This window comes from Leptonotus elevatus, chromosome 6 (genome assembly GCF_054856555.1).
Source record: "Leptonotus elevatus isolate MCC_2025b chromosome 6, RoL_Lele_1.0, whole genome shotgun sequence".
Lineage (NCBI taxonomy): Eukaryota > Metazoa > Chordata > Actinopteri > Syngnathiformes > Syngnathidae > Leptonotus > Leptonotus elevatus.
In genome coordinates, this window is record NC_141244.1 from 26,424,202 (window position 1) to 26,444,780 (window position 20,579).

The 20,579-nt window shown below is 43.2% G+C and overlaps 1 long non-coding RNA gene across 1 annotated transcript; it reads right to left on the minus strand.

Moving 5' to 3' along the window:
- Window positions 1–14,704: 14,704 nt before the first annotated feature.
- On the minus strand, window positions 14,705–16,860 carry LOC147172997 (uncharacterized). The gene is made up of 3 exons (XR_015095428.1): window positions 16,678–16,860; window positions 15,576–15,715; window positions 14,705–14,973 (listed from the first exon to the last, which is right to left on the minus strand). It is a non-coding gene; the product is annotated as an uncharacterized LOC147172997 (long non-coding RNA).
- Window positions 16,861–20,579: the final 3,719 nt, after the last annotated feature.

Below are 20,579 nucleotides of genomic sequence, written 5' to 3' on the forward strand. Positions count from 1 at the left end.
AGATGTTTTTTTTCTTTATTGTAGACATCTTTATTTTAGAATTCTAACAAAAAGTTGTTTGTTGATGTTTATTCACATACTGAGCAATCAAATCTTTACTTTCACAACCAAAATAACCCAGTTTTACATTCATCTCTAAACAAATCTTAACACATTTAAAAACGTACGCGTTTACCGCATTTTTGTGCCATGATCAAGCTTGTAATTCATTTACTTAAATATCAAATACATTTTTTTCAATTGAAATAAATGGAAATGCCGTCGTTCCTTTCCAGCTGGCCGAGACGCACACCAAAAATGAGTTTGTGTTTTTACAAAAATAAAAATAGCAACTGAGCGGTCTTTCCATTATGTTTGCATGAACAGCAAAAGTAAATCAGCCTGCACTGTTTGTGCTTTCGAACCTTTTCAAGGTCTTTTTCCTCAAGACTAAATCATGGCAGGCCAAGAGTGACATTCTAACTGCACATTTCTTTTTTATTTTTTTATTTTAATTTTTCTATTTTTATTTTATTTTTTTATTTTTTTTATTTTATCTTAAAAAAAAAAAAAAAATAACTGCACATTTCTACAAACATCAACATTGTCGCTCTTACTTCCCCCGCTGACGCCTTCTCAGCTTAACACTTTTAAGCGCAACGGCGGCCCGGACGTGCGGCGTTTACGATCATCGACAGGCGCGCACAGAGCGCCCTGGTGGTTGGCCCGTTGTGACGTAAACATAACACGGCGGCGCTTAAACGCTGTCGATCGGGTAATAATGGCCGCATTGATTCCAGCGGAGCACTTGACCGTCTGCAGCTGCTGGATGACGTCTGCGTGACGTCGCGCCTTCCACATGACCACGCAAGGAACAAAAGGCCTCGAGGAGGAAAAAGCATCCGGAAAGAATTGAGCGGGATGGACGCTACACGGGTCGTTTCGAATCACGCTCATGGAATCTCCCAAAGGGTCTCGCTCATTGACCAGCGCTTTAATTTCCCATGTGAAGAAGGGGGAGGGGGGGGGGGGGGGGCACTGTTGTTAATTGACACGCCATGTTCTGCCATCATGACTTTTTTTCGTGTTCAAACTTTGGAGATTTTTTTCCCGCCTGTTGAGCTTCACGTGGGGCGGCAGCGCAAAACGTGGCGCGACAACCTCAGTTTCACATTTACAGTTGGGGACACAATGAATTGATCCCCTGCTCATATTTGTTAGTGTGCTCTCTTACAAAGAAATTAACTAATTTTCTCTCCCAAGAACGTATAAATACGTTCTGTTTTAAATATTGGCATGCTGCCAAAGACGTATTTATACGTTTTTATGTTTTGTTTTATGCTAGAGCATGCAGAAGGCTTTGATGCAGCCTCAGAACTGAAGAGAATGCTTGAAGCAGTGGTAGTTATTGCAAAAACGGCCAGTAGGTGGCAGCAGAGTATAAGAGATCAACCAGGGCCATGTTGCAAAAAGCTCTTTTCACCACCGTTTTCAACTGATTTGTGAATAATGATGAAACTTAGCTATCTTCTAATGCAAATTGCTGCAAAACTGAAAAAGATACAATATACCTTTTTTCCTGAAGAAAGAAGAGAACGTTCTACATGGCGCAGAGTTGTAAGAAATTCCAAAAAAGGAGCAACAGGGCTTGCAGGCACAAACATCAAGATACAGAACTTCAGTTTTATGCTACAACTATGAAAAAAAACAAACTCTCTGACTGTTGAGCATTTGAGAGGATTAATCGATTTGTTCTCAAGCTATTTTCAACACTGAAACGGATTTGGAATTGAAATTAAGAGATGACATGGAGACGGGCCAATAATATGGGTTTGTGGAAAAATACAAAGTGGGCGATATTTGGTTGACAGTATTTAGAAATTATACTATACGAGGGTCATAGAGTGGCCGAGTCATTTTGCAGATCTCAACCAAATAGAAAACCTGCGAATGGAGCTGAAGTTTCAAGTTTCCAAGCGGCAGCCAAGAAACAAAAAAAAAGATGTCTGTTTCTGTAAAGTGGAGTGGGCCAAAATCTCTCCAGTTGTGTTCAGACCTGCTGACCAACATTAAGAAACGTCTTATCGCTGTGTTGACGTTTCTCCAGCAAGTTTCAATTTCAAGAGGAAAGATCATTTGAGATGCGACTTGAGTTACGAGCATTGTGACACCAATTTAGTGTTTGTGTATCATTCCAAATTTGAGACTTTGCTTCCTTGCCAGTGAGCAAACTTCCCAAGCCAGCAAAGCATGAAGCGATGTTTTGCACCTCGCATGGGATGACCCGCAATGAACAGAACGGACGTCAAGTTTCGAGGTACAAAACCGTCCCGCCAATCAAATCCCTTTCTGTCAAGTCAAGAGTCCGCAACGCACAAAAACATCATTATGATGTAACTGTGAGGAGAACACTGCAGGTTTTGTCCTCCGTCTTCACAAGAACAGAAGCTCGTCTTCTCCGTACCATCTTGCAAAAAAAAAGGAACAAGAAGATCGACACACACAAGCCCTTGAAAGGGGAGCATATGATTCGCAGAAACGCCGGCGCGGTGAAAGTAAACAACACGCCGGCACTTGCATAAGCTGCCGTACATTCTTCCTGGGTTCGAAAAAAAGCCGACTGTCCTTTTCAATCAAGGCTTGTACTCGACCCGCTCGGTGAAGAGTCAAAACGCGGCTTGAAGTGTTCTGCAATTTACCGTTCGAGAGCCCCGCACTAAAAAAAAGATGACCCTGGGCTATAAAACATGACAAAGCGCACCATTGACTCGCGTCGCGAAATGCGGACATTTCGCTAAGCATCTTGAGGACGGCTATATTTAGAGCCAACATTATGCAATAACGCTCTACGAAACTATTTGTATCAAGTGGAATGCTCTGGGAAGCGTCTTCAACAGTGTTGCCTTGTACTTTTTTTTTTTCCCAGTCCCATGCTGTGAGCAATAACCCCGCCCCCGTCTCTCCGTCCGTCCGTCCGTCCGTCCGTCCCCGCCGCCTCAACTGAACAGCGTGCAACAGGGTGGAGGTCAAAACAGACTGCAGATAAGAAGGAAGGAGGAGGAGGAGGAGGAGGAGGAGGAGGGTGGCGGATGACGGTGGGGCGTACCCCCTGACCGCAGAGCACAAAGTCTTATCTTGTCCTCGCTGGTTATCGGCCGCACATTGAGCATGTGTCCTGCTGCCGTCAGAAATGTTTGTAATCATCAAGAGAAGGCGAAGAAGCGGAGCAACAGAAAAGTCCACAATTTGATTTTTTTATTTACTGCACGTGATGCAGCACTTGACGTGATAGTCACTGTCTCAAAGGCGCTTTGGTCATTACGAGTGGGGTTTCCATTCACCTATTTTTATTTACATTTTCAAGAAATGCCAAAATAAAACTAAATTAAAACGCTAGAAATTCAAAAAAGGGCCCAAATTTCGCAAAAAAAAAAAAAAAAAAACGCTTAAAGGGAGTGGATTTGGAAGTTTATTTACATTTTCAAGAAATGCCCAAATAAAACTAAATTAAAACGCTAGAAATTCAAAAAAGGGCCCAAATTTCGCAAAAAATAAAAAAAAATACGCTTAAAGGAGTGGATTTGGAAGTTTATTTACATTTTCAAGAAATGCCAAAATAAAACTAAATTAAAACGCTACAAATTCAAAAAAGGGCCCAAATTTCGCAAAAAAAAATAATAATTACGCTTAAAGGGAGTGGATTTGGAAGTTTATTTACATTTTCAAGAAATGCCAAAATAAAACTAAATTAAAACGCTAGAAATTCGAAAAAGGGCCCAAATTTCGCAAAAAAAAAAAAAAACGCTTAAAGGGAGTGGATTTGGAAGTTTATTTACATTTTCAAGAAATGCCAAAATAAAACTAAATTAAAACGCTAGAAATTTAAAAAAGGGCCCAAATTTCGCAAAAAAAAAAATAAAATTACGCTCAAAGGGAGTGGATTTGGAAGTTTATTTACATTTTCAAGAAATGCCAAAATAAAACTAAATTAAAACGCTACAAATTCAAAAAAGGGCCCAAATTTCGCAAAAAATAAATAAAAACGCTTAAAGGGAGTGGATTTGGAAGTTTATTTACATTTTTAAGAAATGCCAAAATAAAACTAAATTAAAACGCTACAAATTCAAAAAAGGGCCCAAATTTCGCAAAAAAAAAAAAAAAATTACGCTTAAAGGGAGTGGATTTGGAAGTTTATTTACATTTTCAAGAAATGCCAAAATAAAACTAAATTAAAACGCTAGAAATTCAAAAAAGGGCCCAAATTTCGCAAAAAAAAAAAAAAAAAAACGCTTAAAGGGAGTGGATTTGGAAGTTTATTTACATTTTCAAGAAATGCCCAAATAAAACTAAATTAAAACGCTAGAAATTCAAAAAAGGGCCCAAATTTCGCAAAAAATAAAAAAAAATACGCTTAAAGGGAGTGGATTTGGAAGTTTATTTACATTTTCAAGAAATGCCAAAATAAAACTAAATTAAAACGCTACAAATTCAAAAAAGGGCCCAAATTTCGCAAAAAAAAATAATAATTACGCTTAAAGGGAGTGGATTTGGAAGTTTATTTACATTTTCAAGAAATGCCAAAATAAAACTAAATTAAAACGCTAGAAATTCGAAAAAGGGCCCAAATTTCGCAAAAAAAAAAAAAAACGCTTAAAGGGAGTGGATTTGGAAGTTTATTTACATTTTCAAGAAATGCCAAAATAAAACTAAATTAAAACGCTAGAAATTTAAAAAAGGGCCCAAATTTCGCAAAAAAAAAAATAAAATTACGCTCAAAGGGAGTGGATTTGGAAGTTTATTTACATTTTCAAGAAATGCCAAAATAAAACTAAATTAAAACGCTACAAATTCAAAAAAGGGCCCAAATTTCGCAAAAAATAAATAAAAACGCTTAAAGGGAGTGGATTTGGAAGTTTATTTACATTTTTAAGAAATGCCAAAATAAAACTAAATTAAAACGCTACAAATTCAAAAAAGGGCCCAAATTTCGCAAAAAAAAAAAAAAAATTACGCTTAAAGGGAGTGGATTTGGAAGTTTATTTACATTTTCAAGAAATGCCAAAATAAAACTAAATTAAAACGCTAGAAATTCAAAAAAGGGCCCAAATTTCGCAAAAAAAAAAAAAAATTACGCTTAAAGGGAGTGGATTTGGAAGTTTATTTACATTTTCAAGAAATGCCAAAATAAAACTAAATTAAAACGCTAGAAATTCAAAAAAGGGCCCAAATTTCGCAAAAAAAAAAAAAAAAAAAACGCTTAAAGGGAGTGGATTTGGAAGTTTATTTACATTTTCAAGAAATGCCCAAATAAAACTAAATTAAAACGCTAGAAATTCAAAAAAGGGCCCAAATTTCGCAAAAAATAAAAAAAAATACGCTTAAAGGGAGTGGATTTGGAAGTTTATTTACATTTTCAAGAAATGCCAAAATAAAACTAAATTAAAACGCTACAAATTCAAAAAAGGGCCCAAATTTCGCAAAAAAAAATAATAATTACGCTTAAAGGGAGTGGATTTGGAAGTTTATTTACATTTTCAAGAAATGCCAAAATAAAACTAAATTAAAACGCTAGAAATTCGAAAAAGGGCCCAAATTTCGCAAAAAAAAAAAAAAAACGCTTAAAGGGAGTGGATTTGGAAGTTTATTTACATTTTCAAGAAATGCCAAAATAAAACTAAATTAAAACGCTAGAAATTTAAAAAAGGGCCCAAATTTCGCAAAAAAATAAATAAAATTACGCTCAAAGGGAGTGGATTTGGAAGTTTATTTACATTTTCAAGAAATGCCAAAATAAAACTAAATTAAAACGCTACAAATTCAAAAAAGGGCCCAAATTTCGCAAAAAATAAATAAAAACGCTTAAAGGGAGTGGATTTGGAAGTTTATTTACATTTTTAAGAAATGCCAAAATAAAATTAAATTAAAACGCTACAAATTCAAAAAAGGGCCCAAATTTCGCAAAAAAAAAAAAAAAATTACGCTTAAAGGGAGTGGATTTGGAAGTTTATTTACATTTTCAAGAAATGCCAAAATAAAACTAAATTAAAACGCTAGAAATTCAAAAAAGGGCCCAAATTTCGCCCAAAAAAAAAATTACGCTTAAAGGGAGTGGATTTGGAAGTTTATTTACATTTTCAAGAAATGCCAAAATAAAACTAAATTAAAACGCTAGAAATTCAAAAAAAGGGCCCAAATTTCGCAAAAAAAATTAATAAAACGCTTAAAGGGAGTGGATTTGGAAGTTTATTTACATTTTCAAGAAATGCCAAAATAAAACTAAATTAAAACGCTAGAAATTCAAAAAAAGGGCCCACATTTCGCAAAAAAAAAACGCTTAAAGGGAGTGGATTTGGAAGTTTATCGGAAAAAGGAAACAGGTTTTGCGAACAAATGCTGACAAGGCCGGATACATGTCCACGTTTTGAACGGATATTACGTCACACGTACGTTTGTAGTCCCAAAGCAATGTCGGCCGATAAAGTAAGGTATGTTTGGGATTGCGACGAAACAGAAATCTTTTTGGAATTAATGGAATTTCCGATACAAAACAGCAAATAAAGGCTACGGTTTATCAGGAATTGCAAAAGCTCATAAGACGTCATTGCACGGCGCAGTCACTTCCTGTTTTTATTTTTTATTTATTTTTTATTTTTTAAAGAGCTCAGTATTGTTCATTCGGAAATGTCATCATCATTGCTCTTTATTTATTTATATATATATACACACATATACACACTTCCTGTTTTTCTTTTTCTTTTAAAGTACTGATGGATCACATCTCTAGGTTGTCGAGAGGGTTTTGTTTGGTGGAGGAGCCGGTCGCAGGAAAGCAGGTCAATGAGGCGAAGGTGAAGTGCAAAAAGGGATTTTAATTTCTACAAAACAAAAAAGCGAGATCCAAATCGCAAGGAAAAACAAAACATGGGGGGGGGACAACGAGGCAAAAACGGGCAGCATGACATGAGGAAAAGACAATGAAGCAACCAGACAGAGCGGAGACAGCAGACTAAATACACAGACGCTAATGACACAACAAGACACACCTGGGGCAAGACACAAGGGCACTGATTGGTTGACACGAGAAAGGGCGGGATTACACGCTTAACAAGACCAAGGGAGAACACACAAGGAACCCAAACATGACATAGGTTGTATACTGCCACCTACAGCAGCGGAGATCCCTCGCAATATTCGCAAAAGAAGAACAGATGGAAACGGACATAAGTCGCATGTCGGGTTTGCGCATTTTCCACGAAATTCGCTTTAAAAATTCCAAACGTTTGGATGTAAACCTGACTAATAACACAAATGTCAAACTCGAGGCCCAATGTCATTTCATGTGGCGCACAAAATCATTTTTTCTTGACTTCTGTTCAAAACGTATCCCTGTTCTGTTCACTCCATTTTCACTTGACCGCCGGAAACAGAAAAAAAGTGACTGATTATTGACAGCAACCTTTAAATACGAAGACGCTCGGTTGAAGCTCACTTTGAGCCGCTGCTCCTCCACATATGCATCAAGAGGAGCCAGATGAGGTGGTAGTGTTCCCACCCTTGGACAACCCAGGACGCGGCACAGAGACCACGTCTCCCGGCCGGTGTGGGAACAGTTCAGGAAGTTCAGTTCAGAAGAGCCGAACGAAGTGGCATCCAATAGCAGAGCGGGGTCAGAGTGCGAATAGCGATAACATCGGGAAAAGCTCGCCTGATATTTCCTGGCAAGCACTTCCAAATATTGGCAAGGTTGCACCAGGTCACTGTTGTCCATACACGTTGCCCCATGGTGAACACCCCAAAAAAACAAGTGCAGTGTGAAAAAGTCTTTACAATGGGAAAACTTGCTAAAATCACACGGCTCTACCACTTTTAACCAATCCGGTATGTTCGCCATAAGGGAAATATCCGTTCATGCCGTCTTTACCGCGTCACTCTACGACATTTGCCCCCGTGTCCCATGCTGAGCTCGGGTCACGGGGGTACCGAATACTCAAACTTTCCCTATATTTTACCAGCTGCTATGCAACTCTGCAATCAACCTGCCGGCACCAAATGAGTGGCTGCCCGTCGCCACCGCATTCCATCAACGATGCGCTGTGCTCTGCTAATTGCAGTGTGAAAAGGGCTCAACAGTATTGGAGCAATTGATATAGACAAAGGCCGCGTTTCCACCGCAGGACGCTCGGGTATGGGGAGGGGGTAGGGACTTTCACAGGAGCGGTCCTCCCTTGTGACTTGCGTCTCCACTGCGGAATACGACCCGTTTCACGGCGTTACGATTTTCGATCGACATGTAAACGACGGTTTCTCCCGTGACGTCACCCAAGCACCGCGCGCCGAAAATCACCAGGAAAGAGAAAAACTTTGCCGTTTTTTTTCTGCTTTTTATTTTATGTACTTGGCGTGGACGGATGGTTTGAGTGAGAGGAGACGGCGTCTAGATGAAGAATTTGAAAAGGCTAACAGCAGAGTGGAACGAAAACAGGAATTATTAAGAGAATTGTTTTGCCGGAAGAGACTCGAAAACCGAGAATGCGTCATCGTCACGCATGAAGGTAAGATCGTTTTTTTATACAAAATCATTTTTAGCCAATCAGCACGAAAGCCCGATCGGGACTTTATCGGGCCGGCGGACTACCCTACCCTCGAGTAGGACCTCCGCTCGTCCCCGTAAGTTCCTGTAAATGTGGCCCGGTTGAAAATGGCTCCTGCAGTGGAGACGCGCACACACTGACTGGGCCCGGCCCCGTAAATTTACCCCGAAGCTCCTGCGGGGGGAAACGCGGCTAATCATTCACACTGCCTAAGCCCAGATTCGAACCCAAAACCTCTCGACTATGAGGAAGATGCGGCAACCAACAACTTGGATCTTTTTGATATTGCCCACTTTTTTTTGCATGATATTGAAGCGCATAGACCCAATATGGTTCTTTGAGTCACTGCTCATGCAGCACCTCTGTCCGTCTTCATGAGGACATTTGTAAGCCAACCTATCAATCATTACACACATCAACAGTTCAGCTGTGTGTCCACTGAATGAGGCGGTCACAATCTCGGAGTGAGAAAACAGCAGATCAAGTGTTGCTTCTTGGTATTTTGTCACGGATGTGCGGCAAAGATCTTTCCCAGAATTTTACTGCGTCTCGTGTTCTCGATTCACGGTTTCGAAACTTGCAATATCCCGGGGATGAGCCCAGAGTGGATCTTGGATAAGCCGCTAGCCTCGTGGCTTAGGTCCCCCCCCCCCCCCCCCCATCTCCCTGGTGCTCGCTCCTTCCCGCACCCGCCCTCCCCCTGCGCAACGCACACTACACACTTGCCAATTTAATAAAAAAGAGACTTTGTGTCATGCGTGTCTCTCCTGCAGCTTCCTGGCCTGAGTGACAACATGGCGCCTTGAGAGAGGAAAAACAGGACCGAGACCGGCAGAACTGATCGAGTCTGAACGCAGGCGCTTGCAGTACACAGTTTGGTCTGAACATAAAAAAAAGCCTCGCCAGGACGTTGCGCAACACGTCAGGACCGAGGGTGGCGCAACGCAGATAGCTTTTCCCGGACAGGAAGGAGAACTTGTCGCTTCCTGTCGAAGGGCAAACGTCGAACTGTCAGCGCCCGGGCAAGAGCGGAACTCTGCGGCCGGCGCGGGGGAAGAGATTGACGGACCGGCATAAGGCGGCGTCTGAACTTTTGCCCTTTGACTTCGTGGTGTTTTTAACATCTTTGTATGTTTTTCCGTGACATCGGAGGAACACATTTATTGGGTCGGACTAAATGTGAGCGCTGCCTCCCACCCAAAGTCTTGAATGACTTGAATGAAGAGGATCAGCGTAGATATGGACGGGACGGATGACTGCTTGTTTATCGATGTGCCCTGTGATTGACTGGCGACCGGTCCCATGGTGGACCATTCCTCCTGCCCAACGTCAGCCGGGATTGGCCGCAGCTCAGCTAAAGCGTTACAGAATAAGGATCGATGGGTTTTGCCCTGCGATTGGCTGGCAACCAGTTCAGGGTGTAACCCCGCCTACTGCCCGAAGCCAGCTGGGATAGGCTCCAGCAACCCCCGCGACCCTTGTGAGGACAAGCGGTACAGAAAATGGATGGATGGATGGATGGGTTTGACGGAAACGGCCCTTTTTAGCGTAGATTTGGTAGGCCAACGGAAATTGGTCGGCGATGCAATTACTGGGCTTTTTATATCGTAGCAATTGCGCTCGTTGTCATTTTGGTTGCATGCTTACAAACGATGCGTTATAAAATGGCGCTAAACGTTTTTAAAACAACATTAACATTTTCATGTAAGGGCTCTAAAAAGCATAAGTTGAAATGGAGGAAATGCGCAAGTGTTCAAGTGTAGACCTGTGTAAGTATTTTCAAAACCACGACAAGAATGGAGACCAATCACGCAGTCTGTCTTTGTGTCAGTCTTTCAGTCTAACAACGGTTGAGATGCAGGACACGCCCTCACGTTTTACTTGCCACTTTTCGGCATGCTCGCAATGTTATTTTTTAGTCCGATCTGTACCAATAACAGGACAACCGTTAAATTTAGGGCTGAACGATTATGGAAAATAATCAAATTTCAAATTTTGTTTGCCGCTTGGAACGATTCGTTCGCCAACGCTACAATGCACGCACGTCAAAAGAGGCTGCGGCAGCGACACCGAAATGGCGGTGAGCAATGACGAGCAATAATCAATGAGTTTGTCCTCATTTTCATTCATGAAATCGGACGACTCAACACGCAGACCTAATTAACCTCAAAATATAGGACAACTCAGCAATATCAACCTGTTTTTGTTGTTTAGTTTCGTCCCATGTTGTGTTGTTTTCATGTCTTACTCATTAAGTTTCCATTTTCACCTGTTTTCGTCATCCCAGTCTTGTCCAGGTGCGCCTCGTTTCGTCCGATTGCTTGTATTTAGTGCTCTGGTTTCTTTCAGTCTCGGTCTGTTCATTGTTGTCGATGCTCTTGTCCCACAATCATGCCACTTTTTCGGAGTTTGTTAATTTTGCTATATTGATTCTTTTTTTGTTATTGAAAATTAGTTTTGCATGGCACTCCAAATTGTCCATAGGTGCGATTGTGAGTATGGTTGTTCGTCTCTGTGTGCCCTGCGATTGGCTGGCAACCAGTTCAGGGTGTACCCCGCCTACTGCCCGAAGCCAGCTGGGATAGGCTCCAGCAACCCCGCGACCCTTGTGAGGACAAGCGGTACAGAAAATGGATGGATGGATGGACAGTTTCCATGTGATGCTGAAATGGATGGATGGATGGATGGATGGATGGATGGATAGTTTTGCTTCCCTGCAAACACGTCCACCCCCTTCGTACCTGAAACTTTTCAAATCTGCCAAGATCGCCCACTAGGTTATTGTCACGTGAATATATCTTAAACGTTGAGGTCAACTCATGTTGCACTCCATCCAGAGAGAAAATGTCTTTTTGTCTGCAAGTTTGCAGCCCACCTCCATAATCCGGCAGCACCCCCCCCCCCCCCCCCCCTTCATCTCCATCCTCACACACTTCCCGATTATCTCGCCGCTGTAATGAAGCGCTTGAGCGCTAACTGAGTCCAAAGTGATTTCTGCTGTGAGTCATTTGGGTAAATATGAGGAATGACAGCGCCGACTTTCAATTTGGGCTCAGCTGTTGAGCAGTCGAGTTGGAGCGCACAAACGCGCTGACGGACGCACACGCAGCTGTCAGCGCTTTGGGTGTTTTTCCTTATGCTTTGGGAGAATTGTTTAATGCGTAGATGCGCGGGAGATGGCGGCGTAAGCGTTTTTTTTGTGTTTTGCGGCGTGGCTCGTGGCGCGGGGCCGAGCGCGTTTGAACGGCCCCCAGTGTTATTTTGCGACGATTAGGCCGGCTTCAGTTTTGACGGCGCCCCAGATGGTGAATGGGGAAAAAAATGCTATTACGCCGGGAATAATACGGATTGGGCAGCACGGTGGACGAGTGAACACCGCAGAAATAATAATGCCTTCACTGGACATATAGAGACTGACTAATTGAGGTTGAAGGACTTTTTTTTTTTTCTCCAGTCGCCAACACAAACTGGCTCACTTACTGTCCCGACCATCCTCAGTTGCACAAGCCCCGCCCCTAACTTCCTTATCCAATGACATTCAGGTACCTTGTTTGTTGTCTTCTAGTCATGTGGCTGTTTTTTTCCAAACCCATACTGTGCCCCTCCCTTAGGAGCATAGTTTAGGTTTTTTTTTCCCCCTCCCCCTTCCATATCTTTTTCTTTTTCATCTAAGAAAACTGGCGGCACGGTGGCTGACTGGTTAGCACGTCCGCCTCCCAGTGCAAAGGTTGTGAGATCAAGTCCGGGCTTCGGCCTTCCTGGGTGGAGTTTGCATGTTCTCCCCGTGCTTGCGTGGCTTTTCTCCGGGTACTCCGGTTTCCTCCCACATTCCAAAAACATGCATGGCAGGTGAATTGGACACTCCAAATTGTCCATAGGTGCGATTGTGAGTATGGTTGTTCGTCTCTGTGTGTCCTGCGATTGGCTGGCAACCAGTTCAGGCTGTACCCCGCCTACTGCCTGAAGCCAGCTGGGATAGGCTCCAGCAACCCCCGCGACCCTTGTGAGGACAAGCGGTACAGAAAATGGATGGATGGATGGATAGTCATGTGGCAGTTTTTTTCCAAACCCATACTGTGCCCCTCCCTTAGGAGCATAGTTTAGGGTTTTTTTTCCCCCCTCCCCCTTCCATATATTTTTCTTTTTCATCTAAGAAAACTGTCACGTGTCCCGTTCTGGCTCCCTCTGAGAGTTTTTTGTCTCTTGGACGGATTGTAACTTAAGCGAATTTCCTTCCTCAATATCGGTTATGTGGCTAGTTACGATACGATACGATACGATATACTTTTATTTTCCCCGTGGGGAACTTTTTCCTGGACTCCGTCCAGCTGCAGTTACAGTAAAGAAAAAAACAACAGAATAGAAAGAAAATTAAAGTTTTAGTTGCGAGATCCGAGGGTCTACAAGACCCCTGAAGGTGCGATTGTGATTGGATGAGCGAGTCTGGTGAGTGCTTGTGTGCTGCGCGAACCAAACACCCGTTGATTTCAGCAAGACGTCCTTGTTGTTGCCGAAACACGTGATCGGCAAATAGTCAGTTAAAACCCTATGAACTATTATATAAAAACCACAAGAAGAAAGAGTAGTAGAAGAAGAATTGTCAGCTGACCTGATAAGCGCATTGCGGTTGCCAATTCTTGTTCTCGTCGTTTCTACAATGCTGAATGACTTGCGAGACACGTTTTGCTGTGCAAACACTCCCCGGGTCGCTTCCTGATGAGCTATTGTTCAGGTTTCACGTTTATAATAATCAAAGTCAGTGGTGACCGCACACAGACGGATTTGCCGTCGTCAATTTTGAACAGCTTTAACATCGAATGATTTTTTGGTGTGCGCAAGGAAAAGTCACTCTTAACTCAGCCCATCCCACGAGATCAACTGGCCTTTTGCTAACTTTGATCGCAAATTTGATGGGGGAAAAAAAGTCTCCGATTAAACCAGATTGTCGGTATTCAGGCCGAGATTAGATTCCCCGCAACAAAAGGCTATAAACAAACCTTTTGGCGACGTGACCAAAGTCCTGCGCGCAGCAAGCCAAACAGGCTGCAGGTACAAACGGGCGCACGGCGCGAGCTGGGAGGAGCGTCGCCGAGCGCTCGACTCCTCCTGACATCTGTGAGTAAATTACACTGAAAGAAGCGAAAACATCCCTGCCCCCTCTCTCGCACCCCTCCTCCATCCCCCGCGCGCATCCCTTCCTCCGCCAAACAACTCCCAACCAGTCCGGGATGGCGCAGCACAGCATGCCGGCTTCGGCGGGTCTCGCAAAAGCCAGCCCCTGTCTGGCCCGCACTTGCTGGGGGAGGGGCGCCTTTCAGGGCCTGGGGTGTGAGGCTGGTGGGGTGATGAGGTTGGATGTCAAGAATGTGGCTCATGGTCGACTCTTTTGTGCGAGATGAATAGGCCCACGCCGAGGCTGGGGCGCTCGCCGGGCTTTCCCGGTTGACTTGCGTGCTGGAAAGGCCTTCGAGGCCTCGGCCCGCCTCTCCAAACGGGACCGTTGGTCAACTTAAACGCCCACTTCTTGTAGACCTACACGTCCTCTTCATGTTTAATGTCACATCATCTTAGGATCGGATAGCTTGTCATTTCGTTTCGACGCCTTGAGCGCCCCCGTACTGTCTTTTGTTCTTATTCACATGAGAAATTAGTTGACGAGCACAAAAAAATGCACTGTAATTAGTTGGCATATTTTGGGATTCTTAAAGAAGCTTCATTCTTTTTAAAGTGAATAAACGTTATGATCACAAAGTATAATTGCACTAATTAGAGTGCAAGGTTAAAACAGTCAAGAAAAGAGGAAAACATGATAGAGTGTATTTGTTTGTATGCTAGCAGGCTACTTCCTGGTTTATTTAGAATAACGTGAGAAAATGGGGATTGTGGCATTTTTTTGGTTGTGGAATTTCATCGTCTGTTACATCATATTGTTGGGCGTCATTTGTATCCTAGCAAGTCATTTCCTGATCTCTTGGACGAGGCTGGAGGTACGCCTTGAATGCTAACTGAAAACTGGGACGCCACAATTTTGCTGAAAATCAAATATAGAATCACTTCTCACCAGGAACTATTTATAACAAATTCAGTCAATCCGCTGGCTGTGTTATTGCTTTAGCTAATGCTACATGCTATCTTGGCCGGACAGTTCAATAGTGCTAAACAAAGCAATGCATTCACCATTATCGAACTTTTTTTGCTTGGTCCCAGCAGCTAATGCTAAAGCTGTATCCTAACATTGTAAATATGCTAGCAGAAAACCTCACCTTACATTAGGACAGCCGGACTACATTTCCCATGATTCTTAGACACGAAAGCAGGAAGTAGTTCTAGTTTTGGTATGACGAAAACATAATCCTGTTGTTGACATAGCCATGGCCCAAAACCCGGGACGCTAGGATGTGACCTGCGTAAGAATGGGACAAAACAATACTGCGATTGGGATTCTTAAAGAAGCTTCATTCTTTTTAAAGTGAATAAACGTTATGATCACAAAGTATAATTGCACTAATTAGAGTGCAAGGTTAAAACAGTTAAGAAAAGAGGAAAACATGATAGAGTGTATTTGTTTGTATGCTAGCAGGCTACTTCCTGGTTTATTTAGAATAACGTGAGAAAATGGGGATTGTGGCATTTTTTTGGTTGTGGAATTTCATCGTCTGTTACATCATATTGTTGGGCGTCATTTGTATCTTAGCAAGTCATTTCCTGATCTCTTGGACGAGGCTGGAGGTACGTCTTGAATGCTAACTGAAAACTGGGACACCACAATTTTGCTGAAAATCAAATATAGAATCAATTCTCACCAGGAACTAATTATAACAAATTCAGTCAATCCGCTGGCTGTGTTATTGCTTTAGCTAATGCTACATGCTATCTTGGCCGGACAGTTCAATAGTGCTAAACAAATCAATGCATTCCCCATTATCGAACTTTTTTTGCTTGGTCCCAGCAGCTAATGCTAAAGCTGTATTGTAACATTGTAAATATGCTAGCAGAAAACCTCACCTTACATTAGGACAGCAGGACTACATTTCCCATGATTCTTAGACACGAAAGCAGGAAGTAGTTCTAGTTTTGGTATGACGAAAACATAATCCTGTTGTTGACATAGCCATAGCCCAAAACCCGGGACGCTAGGATGTGACCTGCGTAAAAGAATGGAACAAAAACAATACTGGCGAGATCCGTTGGGACGTTCTCACCCTAAAATGATACATCAGGCCATGTGACCCGCGACTCCCTGTTGCCCGTTTGTCGACACCCTCCAGGCTTCTGCTTTATGGAAATATGCTCCAGTCGCATTGCTAATTATTTAAGACACGTCACCTCATTAAGAGTGTTGTGGAGCGAATGAATGATTAATAGGTCACTCTTGCCATCATCGGTCGCCATGTTCTACTCCGTCCTTACTTTAGCAAGTACCGGTTTGACAAGTCGGACGGGCGCTCGTGGCGTCCACTGCATCCATTCTCTCCCGCGCCGTGCGCGCATTCCTCGATGTAACTGGAAACAACATCGGTGGCTCGGAGGCAGGAAGTGCAGCGGAGGGGACGTGATTAGTGTGCGTGTCGACAAAGACGCCCCCCGGGCTAGTAACGCCGAAGAATGGCGTTGCTTGGCTATGGAGGCGGCGGAGCTCGTGGCTGCGACTGTAAATGACCGACATTGCTCGGTAACCATCGCAAGATCGGACGCGCGAGCCGCGGTGCTGTTTGCGTAGTCATCATCGGCGTGTGTGAACACCTGCAGGCACTAAGGCGACTTATCACGCCCCCCCCCGGCATCGAGATAAGGGGAAAGGGAATTCTCCGCTGCGGCGGCCAACGTTATTTTAGCGGTTATCTGATGCTTCAGACTTCCCTTCGCGGGCTCAACTTTCGCAACCGCGACAAACTCTTCCATCAGCCTTCCAAGGGTTCCCGAACGCTTCGGATGCAAGGAGTCAAACGAGCTTTCAAGCGGCTCCCGTCGCAAAGACGCAGGGAATTGGAGGATGTAGCACAGAAAGTAGCTAACTTTGAGCTGCCGCTCCTCCGAGGCGACGATAGCCTACAGAGAGAGAAAAGCCGTGTGAAAGATTGCAAAAGATTGAAGAACATTCTCGCACCTTTTCATGCCACTGCACACACAGAAACAGTTTCCCGACGTGAAGGCTGCTAACGGGCCCATTTCAAAGCAACTCAAAAGGAGACTTCTGGTGTCTGTTTTTTTACAGCCATTGTTTCGGATCTGGGCACAGCGCTTGTTGGAAGGAGTCCAATGTCTTGCAATAACGTTTTTAACTGACAACCACAGAACAGTTGCAAGAGGGAATTTCCGCCACAAAGTCGATGGGGGGGGCGGGGGCGGGGGCGGGGAGGTTTTGAAGGCAGGCGGCGCTTTGAAAACAGTTCGGATTCATTCATGCAAGAAAAGTCCAAAACACATTTTTTTTTCCCTTTCCAGCTCGATAACATTGTTAAAAAAAAATGTCTTCGCGCCGGCGTTACGGTAAACGGCAGCATCTGAAGCATGCCGGCAATTCTTCTGTCGCTTTATGCTTTAGAAGCCATCCAAGTGTGACATTTATGTCCAAAGTGCGCATTCACTCAGCTGATGTGGCTCAAACGCGTTACCGTAATGAGATCCACGGTGGCACCGCCACAACAGTGACGATTGCGTACACACCGCTGAGGTCCCACCTCCGAGAAACATCATCATCAGTACACTACACAATGATGTACTTAATTATATAAGGCGGGAACTGTGTTTGCTGGCCTAAAAACACAATCTCTTGAAAACTGGTCTTAAAGCGCAAGAGCGTTTTTGGCGACATTACTGCTCAATAATGAACCCGCTCACGTGTTGAGGTAATAAAAATAATAATAATAAAAAATAATAATAATAATATTGCATCGCTTTGGACATTTTTACCCAAAATGTACAGTTTTTAAAAGCCTTCTGGCAATTTTTTGAAATACAAAAATAATACCTGGCTGAGTGGACGGTCTGCTAATAATTAATTAAGATGTGGACTTTGTGTTGTTTGGATGACTTCCCGAATAAATTAAAATCTAGATCACTGTTGTTTGTTTACCCTTGTGTCACTGATAATGACTTTATTTTTAGATGTGTTTTTGCTGCAAACGATTGCGTACACACTGCTGAGGTCCCACCTCCGAGAAACATCATCATCAGTACGCTACACAATGATGGGTTGATCCGCGTTCCGACCCTCAACTATGACCACAACCCAAAGCTTGTGACCTCAAGACAAAGATTGCTTTTTACAAGCAGCCAAAAATGAGTTTCCTCTGCAAGGTGTCCAGGCTCTCCCTTAGAAATAAGGCGAGAAGCTTGGCAATCCTGCCAGAATGAGAAGAGCTCGATGAAGTGGCTCGGGTATCGATTTTATGCCTCCCTAGTGAGGTGTTCCAGGCGCGTCCAAGCAGGAGAAGGCCTCGGGCACGACCGAGGACACACTAGAGTCTCTTCGCTTGCCCGTGAATGCCTCCGGAAGTGGCTCGGGAGAGGGAAATCCGTTTCCTGCCGTCCTGCAACTTGACGACCCTGAATAAGCAAAATGGATAATGTATGGGATTTAAAGTTTTATTGAAGTCATTTGACTGCAATGATTGCAGTAGCGGTTCAGCAAACGTACCTCAACACGTGAGCGGCTTCATTATTGAGCAGTAATGTCGCCAAAAACGCTCTTGCGCTTTAAGACCAGTTTTCAAGAGATTGTGTTTTTAGGCCAGCAAACACAGTTCCCGCCTTATATAATTAATAAGTACATCATCTGGGTTTACGCTACAGATTTTAAGTCGATTTCAAACCGCCCCCGTTGGATTTAGCAGTTGCATTTTTGGATGGCTGCCAATCAGTATTAGATCAATTCCAAGCATTTTTTGGACGTCTTTAACTCATTTAAGACCCGAAAAGACCTGATGAGGCTCGGCCGGTCATTAAAATGCCAGAGTTGTAGTGTACTTGAAATAGTTGGCGGAAATGCTGGCCGGACACTCAATAAAAGGAATTCGGAATGGAACGCAGGTGGCCCCATTTGGAAATAGCTCAGTAACAATTTGCCAGAAGGGGAACGCAACAGTTCATCCATCCATTTTCTGTACCGCTTATCGTGTTCTGGGTTGCTGACTTAGGGTGATAGGCTGACTACATCCCGGACTGGTCGCGAATCAATTTCAGGCGACCATTCACATTCACATTCACATTCACATTCACACCATCCCTGAGTGGAAATTGAACCCGTGTCGCTTGCACTGAAGTCAGTCAGGCGAACGAACGTACCACTGCACCGTCCGTGACTCACGTTCATGGAAAACATGTTTTCATTATGGCGCCAAACGGGGAAGGAGAGAAGGCAAATGGACTTCCTCATTCAGATGAAAATATTGCATGGTCACCTCGGGTCTCCTGACGGCGGTGTTCGGTTTAGGTGAACGGTAGGAGATTTTTTCTAATAGGTTTTTTGGTGAGCTAACAAATACACGCACGCACGCACGCACACACGCACGCACGCACATACTCACCCACGCACACACAAAAAAAAAAAAATAATAATAATTTAAAATAAAGAGCAATGATGATGACATTTCCGAATGAACAATACTGAGCTCTTAAAATAAAAAAATAAAAAATAATAAAAAAAATAATAAAAAAATAAAATAAAATAAAATATTGCATCGCTTTGGACATTTTTACCCAAAATGTACAGTTTTTAAAAGCCTTCTGGCAATTTTTTGAAATACAAAAATAATACCTGGCTGAGTGGACGGTCTGCTAATAATTAATTAAGATGTGGACTTTGTGTTGTTTGGATGACTTCCCGAATAAATTAAAATCTAGATCACTCTTGTTTGTTTACCCTTGTGTCACTGATAATGACTTTATTTTTAGATGTGCTTTTTGCTGCAAACATGCCAGTGGACTCGTTGGACTCCGCTTAACCACGTGACCACACAAAACGTACATTTCCCACAGAACTTTAAATGCCCAGCATCCAAATCAGCAGAAGAGAACGGTCTCTCTCAGATTTTCTGTTTACAAGTGCAAAAAAATGAAGCACACAAAGAAAAGAACACTCGACCCAGTGTGAAACATGGAGGAGGCTTGTTTATGTTCCGAGGCTGCTTCGCTGCACGGGGGCGCCTTGGATCTGTTCTCGCTGTGCTGTGCCGGGTACAATTACTTCTAATGGCTATCAGGGCGTTCTGGAGCAAAATGTGCTGACGAGTGTCAGAAAGCACCGTCTCAGTCGCAGGTCACGGGTCCTGCAATGGGACGAGGACCCAGAACATACAGCTACGAACACCCCGACCAAGATATCAGACTTGAGTCTCGATCCAAACACGAACCGACATCTGCGGAGGGAGCTGAAACGTGCGGTCGGCAGGTGCACGCGTCTCATTGGGAGTTACAAAAATAGTTGGCGGCGGTTGCCTTGAAAGGTTGCAGGCTTTGCTTTCCATCCTTTTTTGTCCATTTGTTTCCTTCTGTTGGACCACAATTCAAAAGCAAGCAAACTTGAAGTTATTTCGACTTTGGTCCATTTTAAAGAGATTTCTTTCACCCTTGCAGGTTTTTCCTGTCCATGTGTGTAGCGAACACGCACAATACTCAGGTTTCCATCCAATTGTTTCCAATTTTTTAAGCAAAAAGGTGACCGGTTTCCATCCGTTGTTCTTTTGCGAATATTGAGAGGGGACTCCGGCGCTGTAGGTGGCGCTATACGCCATACAGATGTGATCCAGGGCTAACTCTGTCCAATCACACATTTTCAAACGGTTATTCCGAATGTTTCAGAAACTGGAACTTTGACCTTAACTCGAATATTGACAACAAAGTCACACATGTGTTTTTTCTGGTTGCGTTGACAATAATTTGTGACTGATACCGTGTAGCGTAACTTCTTCTACGAGGCGCACATAGATATGAAATCATATTTTTAACCTTCTTTTTAAACGACACCAATCCAATGAGGGCTGACATTTACGTACAACTTATCTCCTA